Source organism: Chiloscyllium punctatum, chromosome 52 (assembly GCF_047496795.1).
Source record: "Chiloscyllium punctatum isolate Juve2018m chromosome 52, sChiPun1.3, whole genome shotgun sequence".
Lineage (NCBI taxonomy): Eukaryota > Metazoa > Chordata > Chondrichthyes > Orectolobiformes > Hemiscylliidae > Chiloscyllium > Chiloscyllium punctatum.
The window spans coordinates 24,076,479-24,102,239 of NC_092790.1; the positions used below are offsets into that span (position 1 = coordinate 24,076,479).

At 47.6% G+C, this 25,761-nt stretch overlaps 1 long non-coding RNA gene across 1 annotated transcript; it reads right to left on the reverse strand.

Annotated features, from left to right (window-relative positions):
- Nucleotides 1-529: 529 nt before the first annotated feature.
- Nucleotides 530-24,998, reverse strand: LOC140470871 (uncharacterized). The gene is made up of 2 exons (XR_011956778.1): nucleotides 24,906-24,998; nucleotides 530-6,701 (listed from the first exon to the last, which is right to left on the reverse strand). It is a non-coding gene; the product is annotated as an uncharacterized lncRNA (long non-coding RNA).
- Nucleotides 24,999-25,761: the final 763 nt, after the last annotated feature.

Here is a 25,761-nt window from a genome sequence, read left to right on the forward strand (position 1 = left end):
TCAGATCCATCCTTATCTCAGTCTGAAATGGAAGAGATCACATTTTCAAACATTCTCCAGTTCCCCTAGTTCGACACACCCAACGTGGGGATCCATCCTCTCAGCATCCACCCTGTCAATTCCCCTCAGGGTCAGTTATGTCTCAATATGATCATGCCTATTTCTGCTGAACTTCAAAGGGTATACATCCAAACTGCGCAACATTTCCACATGGGATGAACCGGTCATCCCAGGAATCAACTGAGTGAGCTGTGTCCGTACACCTTCTCATATAATTAAATTCTTTCTGTGGTAAAGAGATTTTAAAAAGCCCGATACAGTCCTCCAGCTGTGATCTCAGTAAAACTGGGAACAGCTACAGCAACGCTTCCTTCATGGTTGACTCCTTGCAAGAAACATTAAAATTGAGACAAGAGCCGGAAGACACTTGATTTCTTAAGTCTTAAATAAGGCAACTTTGATTGGTTAAGATTCAGAGATGCCGGTGTTGGACTGGGGTGTACAAAGTTAAAAATCACACAATACCACGTTATAGTCTAACAGGTTTAATTGGAAGCACACTAGCTTTCGGAGCGACGCTCCTTCATCAGGTGATTGTGGAGGGCTCGATCGTAACACAGAATTTATAGCAAACATTTACAGTGTGATGTAACTGAAATTATACATTGAAAAATTGATTGTCTGTTAAGCCTTTCATCTGTTAGAATACAGTGATAGTTTCACTTCTTTCATGGGGAAATCATAAAACCCTTTTTTTAAAAGTTGCATTCTCGGATTAGCTGTTAACAATGGTGATAGCTAGACAATATGTTGAAGGTGTTGTCCCCCTGTGTTCTCTGTCCATAACCTGATGTTTAGATTGATTCTAATCTAAAAAGTGAGATAACAGAGTTTTACATAAATTCATGCAGTTTTGAGCTCAGAGTTCTACATGAATGTATGTAGCTTTTGAGCAAACTACATGTAGTATATGTGTGCATGTGGGTCTTTGTGCGTGTGTCTGTCTGGGGTGGGGGTTGTGAGTGTGAGAAAGTGTGTTGTGTGTGTGTAGTGAGTGCAGAGTGTCTTAAGTCTGTGAGGGTGTGCAGGTTTGGGAGTATGTGTGTCTATTAGGGTGTGTGTGGGTGTCTGTGTGCGCGTCTGTGTGTACGTGTGTCCGTGTGCATGTGAGGGTGTGTGTGTAGGAATATCTGTGTGTGTGTGTGTGTGTGTGTGTGTGTGTGTGTCTGTGTGTGTGTGTGTGTGTACTGTAATGGTGATCACCTGTAATGTGACATGAACCCAAGGTCCCGGTTGAGGCCCTCCCTATGGGTACCGAACTTAGCTATCAGACTCTGCTCGGCCACATTCCTCTGCTGCCTGTCCCGAAGTTCACCTTGGAGGATGGTCACCCGAAGGTCCGAGGCTGAATGTCCTGGACCACTGAAGTGTTCCCCAACTGGGAGGGAACCCTCCTGTCTGTTGATTGTTGTGTGGTGCCCATTCATCCGTGAATAAAATTTGATTAATTTTAAAGTAGCAATGGTTTTTTGTGTGGGAAATCATGTCACACGAACTTGACTGATTTTTTTGAAGAAGTAACAAAGAGGATTGATGAGGGCAGAGCGGTGAACGGGATCCGTGTGGACTCCGTACGGGATCCGTAAGGTGCTTGACAAGGTTCCCCATGGAATACTGGTTAGCAAGGTTACATCATATGGAATACAGGGAGAATTAGCCATTTGAATTGACTCAAAGGCAAGAGGTGGTGGTGTAAGGTTGCTTTTCAGACTGGAGGCCTATGCCCAGTGGTGTGCTCCAAGGATCGGTGTTGAGTCCACTGCTTTTCATCATTTATATACATGATTTGGATGCAAACGTAGGAGGTATAGTTAGTAAGTTTGCAGGGGGCAACAAAATTGGAGGTGCAGTGGACAGTGAAGAAAGTTTCCTCAGAGTATAATGGGATCTTGATCAGATGGGCCAATGGGCCGAGCAGTGGCTGTTGGAGTTTAGTTTAGATAAATACGAGGTGCTGCATTTTGGAAAAGCAAATCAGAGCACATCATATCCACTTAATGGTAAGGGTGTGTTGCCGAACAAAGAGACCTTGGAGTGCAGGTTCATAGTTCTTTGTAAGTAGAGTTGCAGGCAGATAGGATAATGAAGAAGACATTTGGCATGCTTTCCTTCAATGGTCAGATGATTGAGTATCAGAATTAGGAGGTCATGTTGTGACTGTACAGGACATTGGTTAGGCCACGTGCATTCTGGTCTTCTTCCAATCGAAGAATGTTGTGAATCTTGAAAGCGTTCAGAAAATATTTCCAAAGATATTGCCAGGATGGAGGATTTGAGCTATAGCGAGAGGCTGAAATAGGCTGGGGCTGTTTTCCCTGGAGCATCAGAGGCTTCTCAAGTTTCATAAAATCACGAGGTGCATGGATCGGATGAAGTCTTTTCCCTGGGGTGAGAGAGTCCCAAATTGGAGGGCATAGGCTTAGAGTGAGAGGGAAAGATATAAAATGGACCTAAGGAGACAACTTTTTCACATAGAGGATGGTGTGTGTATGGAATGAGCTACCAGAGGAAGTAGTGGAGATTGGTACAATTACAGCATTTAAAAGGCATCTGGACGGTTATATGAATAGTAAGGTTTAGAGGGATACAGGCCAGGTGCTGGCAATAGAGACGAGATTAGGTTAGGATATCTGGTTGGCATGAATGTGGTGGACCGAAGGGTTTGTATCCATACTGTACATCTCTATGACTAAGTGCAGTGTAACAGAGCATTTAGGGCTCCCTTAGTGACAACAAGGGTGTGTTTGCACTGTGGTGATATTTACACTCTAAATCTATACATCTGTACATGACAAACACCTCAACATACAGAGACCAGGAGGGCAATCTGTCAAGACTTGAATTCTTTAACCAGAGACTGTGAGAACGAGAACATTTCTGGGGGACATGGTAGATGGATGTAGCTTCACAAATCAAAACACGTGTATCCTTCAGTTCCTTTGTTAAAAAAAAACTTCCTCATTTAAACTGACTAACAGTTCCAGTATCCACTGTCGTTTGTGGAAGAGAGTTCCAAACCTCTCTCATCCTTTGTCTGTAGATGTGCATCCTAACATTTCTCCTGAACGCTCTGGCTCTCATTCTCAGACTGTGCCCCCTTGTTAGAGAATTGCCAGCCAATGGAAATCATTTATCTTTTTCTGTTAATGTCTTGGAGGACTTCACTCAGATCAGCCCTTATCCTTCAAGATCCTTGTGAACACAGGCTTCGTTTGTATATCAAAAAACAGAAATTGTTCAGCAGGTCTGGCAAGCATCTGTGAGAGAGAAAGTAGAGTAAATGTTTCAAGTCCGGAGACCCTTCTTCAGTACTAAGTTGCATGATTTCTCTTCATACCTTCAGAATATACGAAACCAGAACAGATGACAGAATACTTAAGTCAGGACATTCTTCAGCAGCAGTGACTTTGAGAGTCTCCGTCAATGGAAAATTGTACCATGAGTGCTGCTCACTGGATTGTTATCACTGTTCTGGGGTCTGGATATGGCTGACCAGTCAATAAGATGGTGACGTTGTTGTTCAAAAGGTAAAACCAGAGAGCAGATCAACAGCAGATTAAAGTAAGTCCAAATGTCTTTATGCCACACCAGGAACACCAATAATAACCAGGATGGTGTAGGACACCTTCTCCACCTGCTGAGTTGGTGGATGCATGTTTCCATGTGAGGTGATCTGTCCCTTCAGGCAGCTGACAAGCTCCTTGTTTGAAACTCTGGGCTGATGCATTCCCAGAGATGCTGCCTTATACTGTCTGAAAGCTCCTTTGGGAGACTGACACGACAGCATTGCTCAGCTTTGTGTCAAAACTCTGACAATGAACAAACTCATTACAATAACAAGTTTAATCCCAATTATGAAGGAGCGTTACTGTTTAGTATATCATAATGAAATAACAAAAAACAGAACCTGGGATCTCTCAGCAATAATGCTGCCCACACAAATACCGTGAGCCCCGTCACAAGATCACAAATAATTTCAACCAATGCTGCATCAAGCCAGTTTATTCCATGTATGAAAATATATCTCAGAGCTGTTCTTCTGTTCTCTAGAGTAGGAGCTGCCCTCTTTAAAAAAGAGCGTTTCACTCACTGATTGAAATATGATTCTTCATACACACTGAATGTGTGCATTGCTGCCGAGGTCAGCATTTATTCCACATCACTCATGGCCCAGGTTCCAGAGGCACATGAAGGGCTTTCCTGGAGGAAGGGGACTGAGTGAACAAGTTAGGCTTCCAACAATGGAGGTATCACTGATGTCACTCTTATTGTCATTCTCCATCCTTCCCAAAGGGGCAACTAGGGACGAGTAATAAACACTGGCCCAGCCAGTGATGCCCACATCCCATCAATGGATAAGAATAAAGTGATAACCCTGGAGGTTCCATCTACCTTATAGGCCCTTGTCTGTATTCATCAGGATCATACCCACGTGTGGGGATAGGTGCCTTTTCCAAACTACAATCATAACCACCGGTATCCCGAGATATATCATGGGGAGTGCAGTTAGGACCACAGCTTGATGTGAGAGGAGCCGAATTCATGGATGACAGGCTATGGGCATGTGATCATATGGCCTGTTCCTTTACATTTACTTAAGGGTGGTCCCTGTCAATGTCCCCTCTATCTCCACAGTATGTGGGAGGAAGATATGATAAGCCATCTAAATACATTTTTTAATATAATTCCGTTAATTTGGACATCATCCTAACTTCGTCACTTGGGATAATTGGAGCCCCTATCACTGAGAGTGCCCTTGCAGTTGCCATTAAACGAGACCTTAGTGAGCTGCTGTAATTGGGGTGGATGGTGGCTCAGTGGTCAGCATTGCTGCCTCACAGCACCAGGGACATGACTTCATTTCCAGTCTTGGGCGACTGTCTGTGTGGAGTTTGCACATTCTCCCCGTGTCTGCATGGGTTTCCACCCACAGGCCAAAGATGTGCAGGTTCGGTGAATTGGCCATGCTAAATTGCCCATAGTGTTAGGTGCTTTGTCAGGGGTAAATATAGGGTGGGGGAATGGGTCTGAGTGGGCTCCTTTTCAGAGGGCCAGTGTGGACTTGTTGGGCTGAAGAGCCTGTTTCCATATTATAGGGAATGTAATTTAAACTGACAGTGAGAGATATTGGGGTGGGTGTTCTCCTGGAACAGATGTTTACACTGTTTGTCACAAATTTGCTGTGGGGCTTTCCCTTGGCTGGCCTGTCTGAACTCCTCCCTCATCCTGTTACTGCAGATACTGCACAGGGTGTCCCAGCAATAATGACGGTGGGCAACAAAACTACATTCTGTGCAATATCTACAGCTCAGAGACCCAGAGATGGAGAGCAGGAGGAAGTCTGTGATTTTGCTCCTCACCATCTCTTGGAGCTTCACCCTCCTGTTGTTCATCTATGCTTTAAGTTTCTTACATTGTGTTATTCAAGGAGTCCATCCTGAAGATTACTCGCTTTTCCTGCATAACTTCACAAAACTTGGTTATATGCTGCAGACCCTAAGTTGGTGCACAAACAAGTTTATTTATGCAGCAACATTTTCTCAGTTCAGAGTGAAGATCACTAACACAGCAAAGGAACGACTTACACAAATTCCTTGCATAATGAATAAATAAAACTCCTTAGTGAAGCCACAGGAGGGTCCTGTTGTTCCAGACATGAAACAATTTTTCAAATTCATTCATGGGATGTTGGCATCACTGCCCAGGCCCAACATTTATTACCCATCCCTAGTTGCCCCTTGAGAAGTTGGTGGTGAACTGCCTTCTTGAACCGCTATTATCCATGTAGGTCAACCCATAACGTTGTTAGGGAAGGAATTCCAGGAATTTGACACAGTGATATATTTCCTCTTCAAGATGGTGAGAAGCCTGGAAGGCAATTTACACTAGGTGGTGTTCCCATGTATTTGTTGCCATTATCCTGAATGGAAGTGGCTGTGGGTTTGTAAGGTGCTGTCTGAGGATCTTTGGTGAATTTCTGCACTGCATTTGTAGGTGGGACACACTGCTGCTACTGAGCATCTTTGGTGGAGGGAGTGGATATTTGTGGTTGGGGTGCCAATCAAGCAGGTTGCTTTGTCCTGGATGGTGTCAAGTTTCTTGAGTGTTTATTGGAGCTGCACTCATTCAGGCAATTGGAGCATATTCCATCACATCCTACAGAGAGTCCTTATCCCAGTGTAGAGGCAGGGTTGAGCTGGGAACCGGCAGATTCCCCATCTTAGCATAATCCAAAGGAATTGTCCAGGAAAGTGGAATTTCCTACTGGGTAAGTCCTATCAGCTTGGAACCCGCGAAGTGTCCATCAAAAATCAAATTCTTCAGCGGGTTCTGATACAGTTAAACAGACGAGTTAATCTGTAAATATTCCATGTATACCAACCCTATACTAATGTCCCAAATAGCGATCTATGAGCTGTTCTGAAGTGAGAAATCGTGGCAGGTGGTTACATGATATTATCAGAACTCACTCACCAAAGAAACGGCTGGCCTCTATTTTTCAGCATCAAGCTTCCAGTTTCTTTGGGCTGCTTATCCATTGCAGTCTCATCAGAAATGTCCTGCCATTGATTACGATGCAGAGGTCGAACCTCTCTGTTAATTAAACCAAAAACCCAGAGAGTCTTCGTTCACTCTGTAATCTGTTAAAGTAATAGGGACAGAGAACTCTAAAATTCCAATACATTAAGAAAATTTTAATTATTTTCTTAGCTCTAATAGTGAACACTAAACAACAACTGTTCACAAATCCAAGTCCCCTTCTTTTACCTACTTAGTATCTGACTCCTACTCCACAAAAGTACACTGTTCCAATTATTAAACTCGACACTTATTAAGCATTGCTTTAACTTAATCTCAAGACCAAACATGTTCCTCTGAATTCAATCGTCTGCCTGCTGATCTCGCTGGGCCGCCTTGTTTCTTTTTTATAATGTGAGAAGTTTTTACATGAAAAGGTACTTTGGTTAAAATCGTTTTCGAATTTCTTTGAGAGGAAGATGTGAGATGGCCATTTCGCTCTCGGACTCAGCAGGATTTGCTCGCTATTCGATGGCAGTTGCTCTCCCTCATACTTTCAAAATACCGGGTTTATATAACACCCACGACTCAATAAACTCGTATAATCAGTTTCAAGGTGTCAAAACAATCAAACCAAATGCCATTGGTTTCTGGTATCCTGGGCATGACTTAAACTAATTTGGAATTGTGGTCAAAACAGCAGCCAAACCTCAAGTAATTGGAACATTTATCTATTTTAGAACAGCTCCTCTCTCAGATGGCAGGTGTTGCTGTGTTAAATTCAAAAAGCACTTTCTATCTTGCAGCCAACATACACTCTATTGGCTTTGCAACAATGTGGATCCGTTGGTTACAGTTTCAGATACAGACTGTACATCCATCTGTACAGTCACCAAAAAAACAGATTCACCGAAACTGCAGTCACACCTCCCCCCGACTGATCCCTACTCAACACTGCAATATCCCCCTCACTGACTGATCCCTACCCAACACTGCAATATCCCCCTCACTGACTGATCCCTACCCAACACTGCAATCACCCCCTCCCTGAATGATCCCAACCCAACACTGCAATCTCCCCCTCCCTGAATGATCCCTACCCAACACTGCAATCTCCCCCTCCCTGACTGATCCCAACCCAACCCTGCAATCTCCCCCTCCCTGATTGATCCCTACCCAACACTGCAACCTACCCCTCCCTGACTGATCCCTACCCAACACTGCAATCTCCCCCTCCCTGACTGATCCCTCCCCAACACTGCAATCACCCCCTCCCTGACTGATCCCTCCCCAACACTGTAATCTCCCCCTCCCTGACTGATCCCTACCCAACACTGCAATCACCCCCTCCCTGACTGATCCCTACCCAACACTGCAATATCCCCCTCCCTGACTGATCCCTAACCAACACTGCAATCTCCCCCACGACTGATCCCTCCCCAACACTGCAATCTCCCCCTCCCTGACTGATCCCTACCCAACACTGCACTCACCCCCTCCCTGACTGATCCCTACCCAACACTGCAATCTCCCCCTCCCTGACTGATTCCTACCCAACACTGCAATATCCCCCTCCCTGACTGATCCCTCCCCAACACTGCAATCTCCCCCTCCCAGACTGATCCGTACACAAGACTGCACTCACCCCTTCTTGATTGATCCAGACCCAACACTGCAATCTCCCCCTCCCTTACTGATCCTTACACAACACTGCAGTCACCCCTCCCCCGAATGATGCCTACACAACACTGTAATCTCCCCCTCCCTGACTGATCCCTACACAACACTGTAATCTCCCCCTCCCTGACTGATCCCTACCCAACACTGTAATCTCCCCCTCCCTGACTGATCCCTACCCAACACTGCAATCTCCCCCTCCCAAGGAAAAAAGAATACCTCGAGAGAAAATAGGAAGCTTCAAGGACCAAAGTGGACATGTGTGTGCAGAATCACAGGAGTTATTTCTCCTCTGTGTTGATCTTGGAGAAGGACATGAAGGCTTGGGAACTTGGGGAAGTTAGTGATGATCTCTTGGGGGGGACAGTTCCTATCACAGGAGAGGATGTGTTGAATGCATTAAATGTATGAAGGTGGATAAATCTCCTGGACCTGACCAAACATATCCAACAGCACCTCAACAGGCGAGGGAAGTACTTGTGGGGTCCCTGCTGATCTTTTTGCCTCACCGTTAGCCACGGGTGAGGTCCCGGAAGACTGGAGGACAGTATATGTTGCGCCCTTATTCAAGAATGGTTGCAAAGATAAACCTGGGAACTATAGATCAGTAAACCTAACATCCGTGGTAAGTAAGTTACTTGAGAAGATGCTGAGAGATTAGATAGACATGCATTTGGAAATACAACATTTGATTGGGAGTAGTTAGCAAAGCTTTGTGCCTCACAAATTTGTCAGCGTTCTTTATTGAAGTGATCAGGAAGTTTGACGAGGGCAGGCCAGTACATGTAGACTCTACAGATTTCAGGAAGGCCTTTGATAAGGTTCCACATGATAAGTTGCTTTGGAAGGTTAGATCGCATGGAATCCAGGGGGCGTTGGCAAGCTGGGTACACAATTGGCTTGATGGTAGGAAGCAGAGGGTAACAGTCAGACTGGAGGCCTGTGACTAGTGGTGTGCCTCAGTGGTCATAAAATCATAGAATCCCTCCTCTGTGGAAACAGGCCCTTCGGCCCAACAATTCCACTGGTCCTCTGAGGATCATTTCACTCAAACCCATTCCCCTACTTTATTACTCTGCATTTACCCCTGACTAACGCAACTTACTTACACATCCATGAACATTCTCGGCAATTGAGCATTGCCAATTTACGTGACCTGCAGATCTTTGGATTGTGGGAGGAAACCGGTGCACCCAGAGGAAATCCACGCAGACATGGGGAGAACGTACAAACTCAGTTGGTGTGGCATGGTGGCTCAGCGGTTGGCACTGCTGCCTCACAGCGCCCGGGACCCGGGTTCGACCCCAGCATCGGGTGACTGTGTGGAGTTTGCACATTCTCCCTGTGTCTGCATGGGTTTCCTTTGGGTGCTCTGGTTTCCTCCCCATTCCAAAAATGTGCAGGTCAGATGAATTGGCCAGGCTAAATTGCCCATAGTGCTAGGTGCATTCGTTAAGGGTAAATGTTGGGTTGGGAGAATGGATCTGGGTGGGTTACTCTTCAGCAGGTCGGTGTGACTTGTTGGGCCAAATGGCCTGTTTCCATACTGTAGGAAATCTAACCCTAACAGGATCTAACCCACACAGACCATCCAGTGAGGTTGGAATTGAACCCAGATCGACAGTGCTGTGAGGCAGCAGTGCTAACCACTGATCCATTGTGCCACTGAGCTGGTCAGTGCTAGGCCCATTGCTGTTTGTTATCTATATCAATGATTTGGATGAGAATGTTTAAGGCATGATTAGAAAGTTTTCAGATTACACTAAAATAAGTGAGGAAGGTTCTCAGCAATTGCAATAGGGCCTTGATCAGCTGGGGAATTGGGCTGAGAAATGGCAAATGGAGTTTAATATAGACAAGGGCGCGATGTTGCATTTTGGAAAGTCACATCAAGACTGGGGTTTCATGGGGAATGGTAGGGCCTGATGGAGTGTAGTGGGACAGAGGGACCTTGGATTCCAGGAGTACGGCTCTCTGAACTCAGGGAGACAGGGCAGTGAAGAAGACTTTTGGCACAATGAGCCCTTCACCAGTCAGGGCATGGAATATCGAAGTTGAGAAGGTCTGTTGGAGTTGTGCAGGATGTTGGTGAGGCCGCACTTGGAATATTGTGTTCAGTTTTACCCACCTTGCTATCGGAAGGATGTTATTAAACTGGAAAGAGTGCAGAAGAAACTTACAAGGATATTGACAGAACTCAACTAGACGGTTATAGACAGAGGTTGGACAAGCAAGGACATTGTCTTTCGTGTGTAGGAGACTGAGGGGGTGTCCTTATAGAGGTGTATAAGGTCATGGGAGGCATGGATAGGGTGAATACACTCAGTCTTTATCCAAGGCTTGGGGAATCAAGGATGAAAGGGCATCAGTTTAAGGTGAAAGGGGAAGATTAAAAGGGAATCTGAGGGACAATGCTTTTACCCAGAGGTTTGTACACATACGGAATGAACTACCAGTGCAAGTGGTCGAGGAAGATACATTTAATAACATTTAAAAGGCACTTGGACAAATACATGGAGAGGAACGTATTGGAAGGATATGGGCCAAGTGCAGGGAAACGGGGTTAGTGTGGATGGACCAGTTTGGGCCAAAGAGCCTGTCTCCATGCTGTCGAACTCTATGACTCTATGAACATACCTAAGTGTCCCATCATCCAGAAGCGGCCAAAGCAACACGAACACGAGCCGGTACAAATGTGAAACAGTCCTCCAGAATTTCACAGGAAGCCAGCCTGGCCTTGCAGTGAAGGATTCCTGGTACAGGAGCTGTAGTGAGATGCCCATAGAGAACCGAGGAAGGAAGCTGGAAATCTGACTCCACTGACGATAGCCTGGTGGACCCCCGGCTGGGGTAAGGCAGCTGGGATCCCGTCACCCAAGGGAAACCTACAGGCTGTGACAGAGCTAGGTCTCTGACACAATGAGCAGGACAGAAGGTTGCAGGAACATGGGACTACTCCAGTTCCAATTGGGAAGAACCCATTCCAGTGAAAGGAGGGTCTCTGGGGATGGGGAGGCAGCCTCAGGTTACATTGACAATCTGGAAGGACAGTGTATGAGCTCCAAGCAGCTGTATGGGTCCTGTACACCTCCAACACGGAACAACACACATCAGGCCCTAGTAGGGGGTGAGAGGAGCAAATACAATCCATAGGGAACCAGGACTACTCCCAGAATGGGATAGTGTGTGCCTTTGGGGTTCTACCTCCCCAGAGAGATAATGACAGGCCCCACACTGACACATCCACACCCGCTCACAGATGGGGTCTCCCACTGCCTGTCTCCCTGGTAACTGCACCTTTTGCCCCACAGCCATGAGCCACAGCCGAACTCAGATTCCATGAATCCTGTGGTTACCCAGTGTAAAGCAGATTATGGTCTCACTCCGGACACAACAGCCATTCCAGGCACCCAGCTGGTGGGCAGCACCAAAAAGATCCCGTCTCTGGCACAGATCCTGACTGACAGTCTGTCATACACAGAGTGGACGCTGAGGAGCAAACCAAATGAATCGCTATGTGCCTTAGCCCAGCAGGCCATTCAGCCCTCCCTGAGGGACAACAGCTAGGGAGGGGCATCCACGATGAGATGAAGGCAGCGATCCTCACTGCTCGAGGGGAGGATAAGGCATATCCTGCAGAGGCGCTACATAACTGCAGAACAACAACCAGGGGAATGCCCCTCCCCTCCCCCTGTCAACTTCACCCGGAGACTCTGGGTCCAATTTGACTGGATTTTTGGGGATATGACCTGCACCTCTCTTAGCGATGTGAAACTGGGCCCAACCCTTTGTCTCCCATGTCTCAGAAAGGAGGAGGGACACCTGGGATTCGACCCAATATCGCGCCCGTAATGAGGCTTGGGCTCTCTGCTAATTAAACACTGAATACGAAATAGACTTTAGGGATTTCCACATTGTGTTACAGGAGCTCAGGGATCAGAAGCGATTGGTAGGGTTTCCCCGAGAATGGGTGCATGGTAGTAGTAGGATACCAAGCACCCTGCCTGGACATGGGGTCATTTTCGGACAGTGATATCCCAGGAAGCCCACCAGGGAGAATTCCTCAGAAACAAAATTAAAAACGGGCTGTGACCAGAAGGGAAGGCTCCTCCCCCAGCTTGTCCCACACATACCAGGCTCTCACAATGGACTAGTCATTAAACTCACAGGGAATTCCTTGTTCATGAACATTTATCACAAACTGACACTAATCATAATGAATGTATCAGGGATACAGTAATCATAGAACATAGAACATAGAACAATACAGCACAGAACAGGCCCTTCGGCCCACGATGTTGTGTCGAACTTCTATCCTAGATTAAGCACCCATCCATGTACCTATCCAAATGCCGCTTAAAGGTCGCCAATGATTCTGACTCTACCACTCCCACGGGCAGCGCATTCCATGCCCCCACCACTCTCTGGGTAAAGAACCCACCCCTGACATCTCCCCTATACCTTCCACCCTTCACCTTAAATTTATGTCCCCTTGTAACACTCTGTTGTACCCGGGGAATAAGTTTCTGACTGTCTACTTTATCTATTCCTCTGATCATCTTATAAACCTCTATCAAGTCACCCCTCATCCTTCGCCGTTCCAACGAGAAAAGGCCGAGAACTCTCAACCTATTCTCATACGACCTATTCTCCATTCCAGGCAACATCCTGGTAAATCTCCTCTGCACCCTCTCCAAAGCTGCCACATCTTTCCTAAAGTGAAGCGACCAGAACTGCACACAGTACTCCAACTGTGGCCTAACCAAAGTCCTGTACAGCTGCAACATCAACCAAAGTCCTGTACAGCTGCAACATCAACCAATCGGAGTGGTGTCCTTCCCCATTCAAATAATCATGTTCCCAACTGACCCACAGGTTAATGGGACAAAGGACAGGGAAATTTGAGGGAAAACACAGAACCCAGAACAGCAATTAGCAGATGAAAGAGAAGGGAACTCCTTAATGATTTCGCCACAGTATACGAGTCCACTCCCAGGGCAGGAGAGTTCCCGGTCAGTATGCTGACTTGGCTAATTTGGAGAATAAACTCAGGATCCTGACCCAACAACTCTCTAATGAGCCTGAGAAAGACTGAACACAGAAAACCCAGAGGAGACCATGGGACAACTCGTGGAGAATCAGGCTAACCATCACTTCGTGACCAAACTGGAGGGTCACACCAACACGATTAACCAGATCATCCACGTCCCAATCAGAGATTATGGTGAGCAGTAAAACCACACCCTGTGCAGTAACGGGATGGTGGAACAGCTGAGGGAGGAGCTCAGGCAGGCCAGCCAAGAGAAAGTCCCATCCCGGGTTAGTGACAAACAGCATTAATATTTGTTCCAGGAGAACACCCACACCAACGTCTCTCACTGTCAGTGACAGCAGCTCACCAAGGACTGGGTTAAGGACACTCTCGGTGGGACACCTGGGCTTGGTATGAGGGATTCCACTTAACCCAAGTGACCAAAGGTAGGATGAAGTCCAAATTATCGGAGTTGTATAAAAAAATGTATTTGGATGGGCTGCCATGATTACCTCCCACTTCCTCTGGATATAGAGGGAACATTGCCAGGGACCATACTTACCTAAATGGGAAGGACCAGGTCATACCATGGCATTCCCATAGCCTGTTATCCAAGAATTCGGCTCCTCTCACATCGGCTGTATCCCTAACAGCACTCACCTTGATATATCTCGGGATACCGGTGGTTAGGATTGCAGGCTGTGACAGATGGGTACGATCATGGTGAATAATGCCTGGACACACCCCCAGGGGCTGGAAGGTAGATGGAACTCCCCGGGTGATCACCTTAGCTTCATTCATTTGCAGTGTTCGAGTGTTCCTGGCTGGGCCAGTATTGATTTCCTGCCCATAGTTGCCATTACGACAGATGGCCCATATTAAATTGCCCATTGTGTCAAGGGATATTCGGGCTAGCTGGAATAGCCATAGGAAATGCAGGGTTTAGGGATATTATTGGGCGAGTGGGTCTGAGTTGGATTCTCTTCAGAGGGTCATTGTGGACTCAATGGGCCGAACGGTCTGATTCTGTTCTGTCATGACTTTATGATATCACTTATCAGCTCTAAGACTTAGGGTGTAGGTCTGCTCGCTGATAGGTTTGATATCCAGACGTTTCGTTACCTGGCTGGGTAGCATCATCAGTGGGGACCTCCAAGTGAAGCTATAAAACCATCGGTTTGGAAAACGTACACAATGGCTTTTGCACAGACAGCTGGCTATTCTGACAACAAGCATAACCAGCTTTTAAAATTAGGTTTGTAATTTATTGCATAAGCTTCTATTTCTTCCAATCAAGTGGATGAGTTGGGGGGAGATGTCACAAACTCCTGGCTAAAACACAGATAGACAGCCAAGGTTTATTGGCCAAGGAATTCTCCCAAATCACAAAACCCGCACACCAGGCACAGCGCAAACACAGCATAATGTAAAAGGCAGCAGTTATTCTGGACAGACGTATCCACCAAACAAATGAGGGCCCAGACAGGAAGGCACCGGCTCCTGCTACACAAAGAAACTAACAGCAACAAGCCATCCAAATGGTTGGCAATGCTTCAAACTATTAACGGATTCTCCTAACTGGCCACAACGATAGAAAGTTCCTGAAAACCATCCAGAAATGAACAAAAACAGGGTTTATCTGCAGACTGATTGCCTGAATCTCTGAAGTCCTTCTGAGAAGACCAGCAGGGCAAGAGACAGAGACCATCTGACCATCCAGAGAGAGATAGGGCGAGAGAAAACAGTTTTGCAGACCCAGAAGCAGAACCAGAGAGAGAGAGAGAGAGAGAGAGAGAGAGAGAGAGGTTGAAGCAAAACCCAGGGGAATGGGAGAGAAGGAATGTGAAAATCCATTGAGAGAGAGAATTGGAACCAACTGGAATAACAAGTGTCACCCCTTCAGTCTGTCCATGTTCTAACTCCTCAGTCTTAGTCTGACTTCCCCTTCTCTCCCTCTCTCTGTCCCCTCTCTCTCTGTCCTTCTGTCTGTCTCTCTCTCTCACACAGACACTCTTTCTCTCACTTTGTCCCTCTACCTGTCTCTCTCTGCCCATCTTTCTCTCATCCCCCTTCTCCATCCCCACTCTCTCCATCTCTCTCTCTTTTTCTCACCCTCCCTTCCTGTTTTTCGTTATTTCAGACCTGAAAGATCTCACCGAATTTTGTACCCTCTCAAAAATACTATGCCCTTCATTTTCACTATCCTCCCAAATTTTTCCCCTTACCCAAATATCTTCCCTCCTAAATAAGTGCCTCACCATACTAGACCCCTCAAATATTTTGCTGCCCCCCCCCAACATTGCTGTGAGCCCCCCTCCCTGGGGCAGAGGGTGTTGAGTGGAAAAGTGTGGAGCTGGAAAAGCCCAGCAGGTCAGGCCTGAACCATCGACACTCCTGGCTGACCCGCTGTGCTTCCCCAGCTCCACACTTTGTAACTCTGACTCTCCAGCATCTGCAGTCCTCACTTTCTCACACAGGTAAATGAGTCTGGGTTGACTGACTGGCCTGTGGCTGTTTTAATGCACAGGAAGATCCCAGTCCCAGAATTATAGAAGGCTTGTATCACAGATGGAGTCCTTTATGCCATTCCCCCCCTCCCCCATTAAATGATCCTGGTCCTGTTCAGGATCGTCCCCTGAATGGCCTCACTGACTATCCTTTCTGTGGAGACCTCTTCTCCGTGTTATGGTTCTGTTCGCTGAGCTGGGAATTTGTGTTGCTGACGTTTCGTCCCCTGTCTCGGTGACATCCTCAGTGTTTGGGAGTCTCCTGTGAAGCGTTTCTGTGATGTTTCCTCTGACATGTATAGTGGCCTGTCTCTGCTGCTTCCGGTTGTCAGTTCCAGCTGTCCGCTGCAGTAGCCGGTATATTGGGTCCAGGTCGATGTGACAGGGGACGAAACGTCTGTAACACAAATTCCCAGCTCGGCGAACAGAACCACAACAACGAGCACCCGAGCTACAAATCTTCTCCCAAACTTTGAACACCTCTTCTCCATCCTGTCTCAGACTTTGCGTCTCATGCTGTCCCTCCCTCAATCTCTCTCTCTCTCTCACAGCAGCCCCTCCTTTCTTCACCAACCCCAAAACCCCATCAAACAGTCCCCCATCTCTGGCTGTCCCACTCCCCCCTTGTCTCCCAATCTCCCCCTTCCCATGTAGACCCACAGTTCCTGGGCTGGAGGACATAGTACAGAGACTAACACACCTTCTAACTGACTGCTGTCATGCACAGAAAGACCCCACTCTGCAACCATTCCCCAGCCACACACACTGTCCTTCTCCCTCCATATGTGTCCTTCTTCCTCTCCCTGTTTCTCACTCCCCATCTCTCTCTCTCCTCAATTTCTCCATCCCCACTCTCTCCATCTCTCTCTTTCTCTTTTTGTCACCCTCCCCTTCTCTTTTTCTTCATTTCAGACTCAATGAGAAAAGTCCTTTTATGTCCCTTACACTAACCCCCTCCCCACAGTCGAGGTAACATTCGGGAGAGACCAGGAAAAGGTTGATCCCCTGCATTAACTGTACAGCATCCAGCAACACAGAGACAAACTCTTCCCAATGTCCCTTTCCCAATCACTGGGACAGGGGTCTAGGGAGACAGAGGGAGAGAAACGACAAGAGAGAAAGAGAGATGGGTAGACAGACAGTGAGAGGGAGGGAGAGAACATGAGAAAGACAGGCAGGCAGAGGGTGGGAGAGAAAGTGAGAAGAACTGAAAAAGAGCAGGAGAGAGGCAGAGAGAGAAAAGGAGAGAGAGATAGTAAAACCCTAGGAAGAGAAATACAATGTCAGACAGATACAAGGGGGAAAAGGGGAGGCAAAGACAGGGAGTGAAGTTCAAATAGACAGCAAGAGAGAAATCCCAGGGAGAGATATAGGACAGAGAGAGAGAGAGGGGGAAGTTGCAGCAGCAGCATAGAGCTGAGAGAGTTGAGGGGTGGGGGTGGGGGGGGGGGGCTGCTGTGATACAATGAGAATGATTTACAGACAAGAAAGGCAAGATCCCCCAGAGCTGAGAGAAAGATGCAGAGAGAGATGAGCAAGGTGTTGGTTTTGGGGAAGATTGAATGATGAAACATTCCTGAAAAACACGATGGGGTGTGAAAGGGGCAGAGTGTTGGAGGGAGGGAATCTGCAGGGAAATGGCAACAGGGCAGAGATATGAAGGATGTTGTGAGATAGGGATTGAAGAAAAAATGTGGGAGATACAGCTGGGAACACAGAAATATACATAAGAGCTCTCATGGGAGTGGGAAGCAGTGAGATCGGTGGGATCGGACTGTGCAGCTGCCCCTCTCTAGGATTTTGCACCTTTGTCTCTCCTCAGTGAAGAGCTCGCCCCTTGTGGTAAAATTCCCACAGACAGCCTGAATCCCACAATGTGTGTTTGTGTGTGTGTGTGTGTGTCTGTGTGTCTGTGTGTGTTTGTGTGTGTGTGTCTGTGTGGGTGTGTTCACTCTCTCTGGTTCCAGCTCCTGTCTGATGATTCTTTATAGCAGAATAATTTGATTCTCTGTCTCTGTACTGTCCGGGTTTCAGCTCCCAAATCAAATGCTAAATCCTCCACGATCCTATTGAATAGTAGAGCAGGCTCAATGGGCTGAATGGTCTCCTCCTGTTCCTATTTCAGATGGTCTTATGTCCTTAACACTACCTCCCAGCTCTTGGCCCCCACACTGGAGGTTATGACTCCACAAGGCCCTGATCTGTAGAGTGCTGCACTCTTCCGTGAGTCTCGGGGGGAACCTGCCTGATTTGGATTGGAGTTGCAGCCTCTCAGTGAGAAGTGAAATCTCCTCGAGATTCCCCTCAGTCTCTCACTCTAAGGTGGAGCAGGCCAGTCCCGGGGAAGCAAACAGCAGGCCAGGTCTGCCCTGTCCTCCAGCTCCATTTCAGAAGGCCACATGGGAGGGGCTTGGTTCCTTCATCAGCTTCCCGTGATCTCCCTTCTGGGTAAGGGTGGGGGCCGAATGGCCTTGCTCCTGGCTCTTATTGAGGTGCAGGCTGGATATAATTGGGTTATACAGGACATGCCCCTGAGTGAGGTCGGTTAGCTCAGTTGGCTGGTCAGTTAGCTTACCACACTAGCTAAAGTTACCCTGAAGGACTCTCCTTCCCAACCTCTCCCCTCAGTTGGGCCCTGGTGACCCTCTGATTAAATCCCCACCAGACCCCACTCTGTAATGAGGAGCTGTCCCATGGTCTGGTAAGACTATGGTGACATTACATTGGTTTGTTCCTGGAGCACTGTGTGCAGGACTAGTCACTGCATTACCAGAGGGATGTTAGTGTGTGGGGAAGGTTTACTGGATGAATCCCCACTGGAATGAACAGCACTCTCTTTCCCCCAGTTAATTCACTCTTGCAGCCTTTGTGTCTTTGGAGACACGAGGACCATTTCACCTGAAACAGCAGCTGGGCACACAATAAGACTGGCTAGTTTACACACAAACACAGACACACACACACACACACACACACACACAGACACACACACAGACACACACACACACACAGACACACACACACACACACACACAGACACACACACACACTCTCACAGACACTCACTCTCCCAAACACACACTCTCAAACATATACACACACATTCCTCTCTCTCACACACACACATTCCTCTCACACACATACATACAAACACACACTCTCTTTCAAACACACACTCTGACTTCCTCAAACACACACACACATTCCTCTCTCACACACACACGCACACAAACACACACTCAGACAGACACATACATAAACACATAATCCCTCTCTCACACACACAGACACACAGAGATACACACACATGCACTCTCTCTCTCACACACAGACAGACACTCGCTCTCTGTCTCTCTCTCACACACAGAGATACACACACACAACCACGATTACTGTACAAACATGGAGGAAGGTTCGATGGAGAGATTACTTCTCCTAGGACTAAACCCTGATCTCGCATGATGACTGCTGTAGGGAGACAGACAGCAACAGCAAATGACTTGTTGGATCTTCCTGTGCACCACGTCTTGCATCGACAGCGTTGGTCTGTTTGGGTGCCTGCTTTTCTAGAGAGTCTCCAAGCTACTAGTGACCATACATTGACAACAGTTTTCCTCCAATCCATGTTTAAGACACATGGTGATGTTATCTTTCAATGTTTGTTCAAAAAGATCTGAATCTTCTAAAATGGACATGGCCTCCATCCCAAATTGCGACACCAGTGTGCCTTGCGGACCCTGAGGGAATGATCAGGGAAGTGTATCTGTGCCTTCCTACATTCTGCACCTTGTACCACCAGACAGTGCTCCCTCATACCTCAGAAAGCACCACTCTATTGTGTTTACCCACAATGCCCCTCATACAGTACCTCCACAAAATATTCACACCCTTAACACCTCAGAACACAGCCCAGCCCAACTCTCAGACTGCATTTATCCACAAACCCCTTCAGATTGTAAGGACCGACATCCACCGCAGTCCAAGATTGGAGCCCTGATCCTCAGAACATTATTGGGTCTCTTGATTAATCATTGAATTCCTACAGTGTAAAATCAGGCCATTCAGCCCATCAGGTCCACATCGGCCGTCTGAAAAGCATCCCACCTACACTCACACTCTCTATTCTATCCCTGTAATGTTGCATTTCCCATGGCCACCCCACCTAACCAGCACATATTTGGATTGTGGGTAGAAACCGGAACACCCAGAGGAAACCCACAGATTCAGGGAGAATGTGTAAACTCCACACAGACAGTGGCTGGGAGCTAGAATCAAAGTTGCATCCTTGGTGCTGTGAGGAAGCAGTGCTAACCACTGCGGCACCGTGCTGTTCTCTCTCCCTGGATGTCATGTCATCTAACCTTTTACTAACCAGTCTCCCATGTGAAACTTTCTCATCTATCTTCTCAGTCAACCCTTCAAAACCTCTATCAAGTTGGATAAACCATTTCCACAAGCCATGCTGACCATCCCTAATCAATTCTTGCTTTTCCAAATCCATGTAAATTGTCTCTCAGAATGCCCTCCAACAGCTTACCCACCACTGCCATCAGGCTCACAGCTCCATAGTTCAATGGCTGTTCCTTGCAGCCTTACTTCAATAATGGCCCATCATTAACCACCCTCCAGTCTTCAGGCACCTCACCCGTTGCCACTGATCGGTCCATCTGACAAGGCCATCTCCATCCTTCTGTAATCTAAGGCTATCATCCTCAGTATTTATCACCCAACCAATCTTCATATCATTCATGAACCCAATGATTAACCCACCACCATTCAAATCTAAATCTTTTCTATCAACCACATCAGCAAGACCCCAACAGTGAGACATGAACGGACAGAGATTTCTAATTGGGCCATCACTGTCTGCTTCCTGCCACTCAGCATTCTGCGCCAAATTCCTTGGATCTTGTGTTTTTATGTTCACTCTCAGTTTCCAGTATGGATCCTGATAAAAGCCTTACTGACCTCCAAGCAGGCGACAGGAAAGTATTGCCCTTATTTACACACCTGGTCACCTCCTTTAAAAGTGCAATCAAATTGGTCAGACCTGACCCCTCCTTAACACAACCATTCTGACTGGTCTTCATGAACTCCAGTCTCTTTAAATGCTGATTAATTCTATCTCCCAAAATTGCTTCCAACTGACGTCCCACCCACGATATTAGCCTGACTGGCCTGTAGCTGCCTGGTATATCCCATGCTCCTTCTTGAATAACAGTACCACATGGTCAGTACGATGATACCTCTCCTGTGGCCAGAGGGGATTTGAAAATGTTTGCAAGTGTACCTGCTCCTTCCTCCATCACCTCATTCGGTAAACTGAGATACATTTCCACCGTCTTTGGAGATTTATTGGGTTGTAAGAAGGCCAGACCACTCAGAACCATCTCTCTCTCTATATATATGTCATTCATTTAATTGTATCACAGAGCATCTCCACGATTTCATATCAACCCTGTCCCAATGAGCATTGACAAAATGCATCTATTCACTGTAGCCTCTGGGTCCATGCACAAATTCTCACTGTGTTTCTCTAATTATCAATTCACCCTTAATGTCACTGTAAGGTACATTCAGAATTCTATTTCCCCTCTTAGCATTCCTCTCTCCCAGGCAATTAGCCTGCGATACGATTTGGAGGAGTGTGGGATGTCAGTCTGGATGTGGATTAGCACTGGGAAGCTCAGAAATAAGGAACACACGACTGTGCTGAGTGTGGGGCAGTGGGATTCATTTGAGATGAGCACACGGAAGCTGAGGAATAAACCTCAGTCCTGCAGCATGAAAATATCCCGTTGAGCTGGCAGGTCAGTCACACGAAACGAAAACTCCAACACTGGGAAAAGCGGGTGGAACCTCTGCAGGTTCAATAACCAATTAAAGATGGTCTGTTTGAACACAGCCTCTGGAATCTGGACGTGGGAATCATTGCTGAGCACGGTATGTAGGATGCAGAGGCAGAAATATACTGAACAATTTCAGATATTCCTCTTAGGCCACAAAACATGGGAGCAGAAATTAGGCCATTCAGCCCATCTGATTGTATGGCACTCAATCAGTACTGCATCTCTTACAATGCAGGTGTCCCCCAGACTGATGCGCTGACAGTGCAGCACTCCCTCAGTCATGATCCTCTGACAGTGCAGCGCTCCCTCAGTACTGACCCTCTGACAGTGCAGCACTCCCTCAGTACTGACCCTCTGACAGTGCAGCACTCCCTCAGTACTGACCCTCTGACAGTGCAGCACTCCCTCAGTACTGACCCTCTGACAGTGCAGCACTCCCTCAGTACTGACCCTCTGACAGTGCAGCACTCCCTCAGTACTGACCTTCTCACAGTGCAGCACTGCCCCCAGATTGAACCTCTGACATTGCAGCAATTCCACATTACTGACCCACTGATAGCGCAGCACTCCCACAGTAGTATCCTCTGACAGTGCAACACTCCCTCAGTACTGACCCTCTGACATTGCAGCACTCCCTCAGTACTGACCCTCTGACAGTGCAGCACTCCCTCAGAACTGACCCTCTGACAGTCCAGCACTCCCTCAGTACTGACCCTCTGACAGTGTGGCACTCCCTCCGTCCTGACCCTCTGACATTGCAGCACTCCCTCAGTACTGACCCTCTGACGGTGCAGCACTCCCTCAGTACTGACCCTCTGACAGTGCAGCACTTCCTTGGTATTGGCCCTCTGACAGTGAGACTCCCCTCAGTACTGTTCCTAAGACACTGCAGCACTCCCTCAGTACTGACCCTCTGACAGTGAGGCAGTGCACGTATACTGACCTTCCCACAGTGTGGCGCACCTACATACTGACTTTAAGACAGTGCGGCGCATCCTCTGATCATTCAATTCTCCCTCAGAACTGACCCTCTGACACTGCAACAGCCCCTTGGCCCCTGACGGTGCTGCAATCCCTCAGTACTGACCCTCTGACAGTGCTGCAATCCCTCAGCACTGGTCCTTTGACACTGCAGCACACCCTCAGAAATGACATTCTGACACAATAGCATTCCCTCAGCACTGACATTTCTACAGTGTGGCATTCCCTCGGTACTGACCCTCCGATAACACGGCATTCCCTCACTACTGACCCTCCGACAGAGCAGAACTCCCTCAGTACTGACATTCTGATAGTGCAGCACTGCCTCATTCCTGCACTTCTGATAATCCAACACTCCCTCAGTACTGACCCTTTGGCAGTGCAACACTCCCTCAGTACTGACACTCTGTAACAACACTCCCTCAGAACTGACACACTGACTGTGTAGCGCTTCCTCAGTAATGACCCTTTGAGTGTGCATCACTCTCTCAGTACTGACCCTCTGGCAATGCAGGAATCACTCAGTACTGACTGTCTGACACATAGTGTGGTGGTCCCTCAGTACTGACCCCCTCACAGCGCGGTAATCCCTCAGTACTGACCCCCTCACAGTGCGGTGCTCCCTCAGTTCTAACCCTTTCACTGTGCAGCGCTCCCTCAGTAGTAACCCTCTCACAGTGCGACACTCTGACAGCATGGCCATCCATTAGTACTGACTCTCAGAGAGTGCGCATTTCATCATTACTGACCCTCTCACTGCACAGCAATCCCTCTGTCCTGACTCTCTGACAATGCTGCACTCCCTCCACACTGACCCTCTGACAATGCTGCACCCCCTCCATACTGACCCTCTGACAATGCTGCACTCCCTCCATACTGATCCTGTCAATACAGCACTCCCTCCACACTGATCCTCTGAATAGTGATGTACTCCATCAGTACTGACTCTCTGACAGTGTGGAAGTGGCCATATACTGACCCTCTGACAGTGTGGCCCAATCTCAGGACAAAACCTCTGACAGTACAGCACTCCCTCAGTACTGACTCATTGACAATGTAACACTCCCTCAGTACTGACCCATTGACAGTTTAGCACTCCCTCAGCACTGACCCATTGACAGTTTAGCACTCCCTCAGTACTGACCCATTGACAGTGTAGTACTCTCTGAGCACTGACCCATTGACAATGTAGTACTCCCTCAGCACTGACCCATTGACAGTGTAGTACTCCCTCAGCACTGACCCATTGACCGTGTAGTACTCCCTCAGTACTGACCCGTTGACAATGTAGTTCTCCTTCAGCACTGACCCATTGACAGTTTAGCACTCCCTCAGGACTGACCCATTGACAGTGTAGTACTCCCTCAGCACTGACCCATTGACAGTGTAGTACTCCCTCAGTACTGACCCATTGACAGTGTAGCACTCCCTCAGTACTAACCCTCTGGCTCGGTCCTGCACCTCTGACAGTCCAGCAGTGCCTCAATACTGACCAGCTGACAGTGTAGCACTCTCTCTGTCCTGACCATCTGACAGTGTGGCACTCTCTCTGTACTGACCCTCTGACAATGTGGCACTCCCTCTGTGCTGACCCTCTGACAGTATGGTGCTCCCTCAGTACTGACCTTCTGTCATTTTCAACCCATCCTTTGCTTCTTCATTACGCTGATTTGAACAGAGGTAAAGAAACAGAGTTAGTGACCATCCACCCTCACCCTGTTATAAAACTTATTTCCAAATGTGGCTTGTATGTGATTCCCACACCCTCTAATAGTTGCCTGGAAGGTGGGGGTGTGGTGTACTCTCCTGCTGCAGTCCTTGGGTGTCCCACAGTGATGTTAGGGAGGGAGCTCCAGGAGTTTGACCTGAACCATGTAAAGAGCTCTCTTACTGGAGTGCCCTTTTTAAAGTTGGGAAGTTATTATAGACCAGGAGGACCTGAGAGCTGCTGTCTTGTCAGAGAGAGAGGCCTGGTGGGTCACACACCTCAGGTGAGGGGCGAGGTTGAGAAGCTGGGGCCTTCATGGTCATTTCAGACATGATAGAGATTGAACCAACAATGTTGGCATCACGAACCTGTTAGCTGTGGTAACTGACCCCCCTTTGTAGCAGAGGGTTTCAATCCCTTTAATAGAGCAAGCTGGAGAATTCAACACTAAAATCAATATGTACGGACGCACTAGAGACCTGAAACATCAATACAGAGATTGCTGAAGAAGCTCAGCATGTCCGGCAGCATCTCTGAAGGGAGAGGGAGAAAGAGACAGAGAGAGAGTTCACCTTTCAATCCAGTGATTTCTGCGGGAAAGTTCCTTCAGAACAGACCGTTTTGAGGAAGAGTCACTTGGAATGCGAATTGTTCCTCTCTCTTCACCGTTGCTACCTACTGAATTGTGCTGAATTTCCCCACCATCTGTTTACTTGAGAACTTGACCTGATCCAAGTGTCACTGAGTAATTCAGTCTGTGTTCAATGCCCTGAGGCTGCTTCTGCTGAAAGTTGACAAACAGGTTGAAGGCTTTGTAAGGTATTGTATTCGGAGGGCGGGCTACATGGGAGAACAGATACAGAACACAGGCACATTAGGTCTGAGCTGTTCCTTCTGAACTAACATCACAAAGTTACATTGATCAGGATCTTTGTGAAGTGCCTTTGTCAAGTGACCCTTCCTCAAAACGGTCTGTTCTGAAGGAACATTCCCGCAGAAATCACTGGATTGAAAGGTGAACTCTCTGTCTCTTTCTCCCTCTCCCTTCAGAGATGCTGCCGGACATATTTAGCTTCTTCAGCAATCTCTGTATTGATGTTTCAGGTCTCCAGCGCGTCCGTACAGATTGATTTTAGTGTTGATTCTCAAGCTTGCTCTGTTCAAGGGATTGAATCCCTCTGCTACAAAGGGGGGTCAGTTACCACAGCTAACAGGTTCGTGATGCCAACACTGTTGGCTCAATCTCTATCATGTTTGAAATTACCATGAAGGCCCCAGCTTCTCAACCTCGCCCCTTACCTGAGGTGTGTGACCCACCAGGCCTCTCTCTCTGACAGGACAGCAGCTCTCGGGTCCTCCTGGTCTATAATAACTTCCCAACTTTAAAAGGGGCACACCAGTAAGAGAGCTCTTTACATGGCTCAGGTC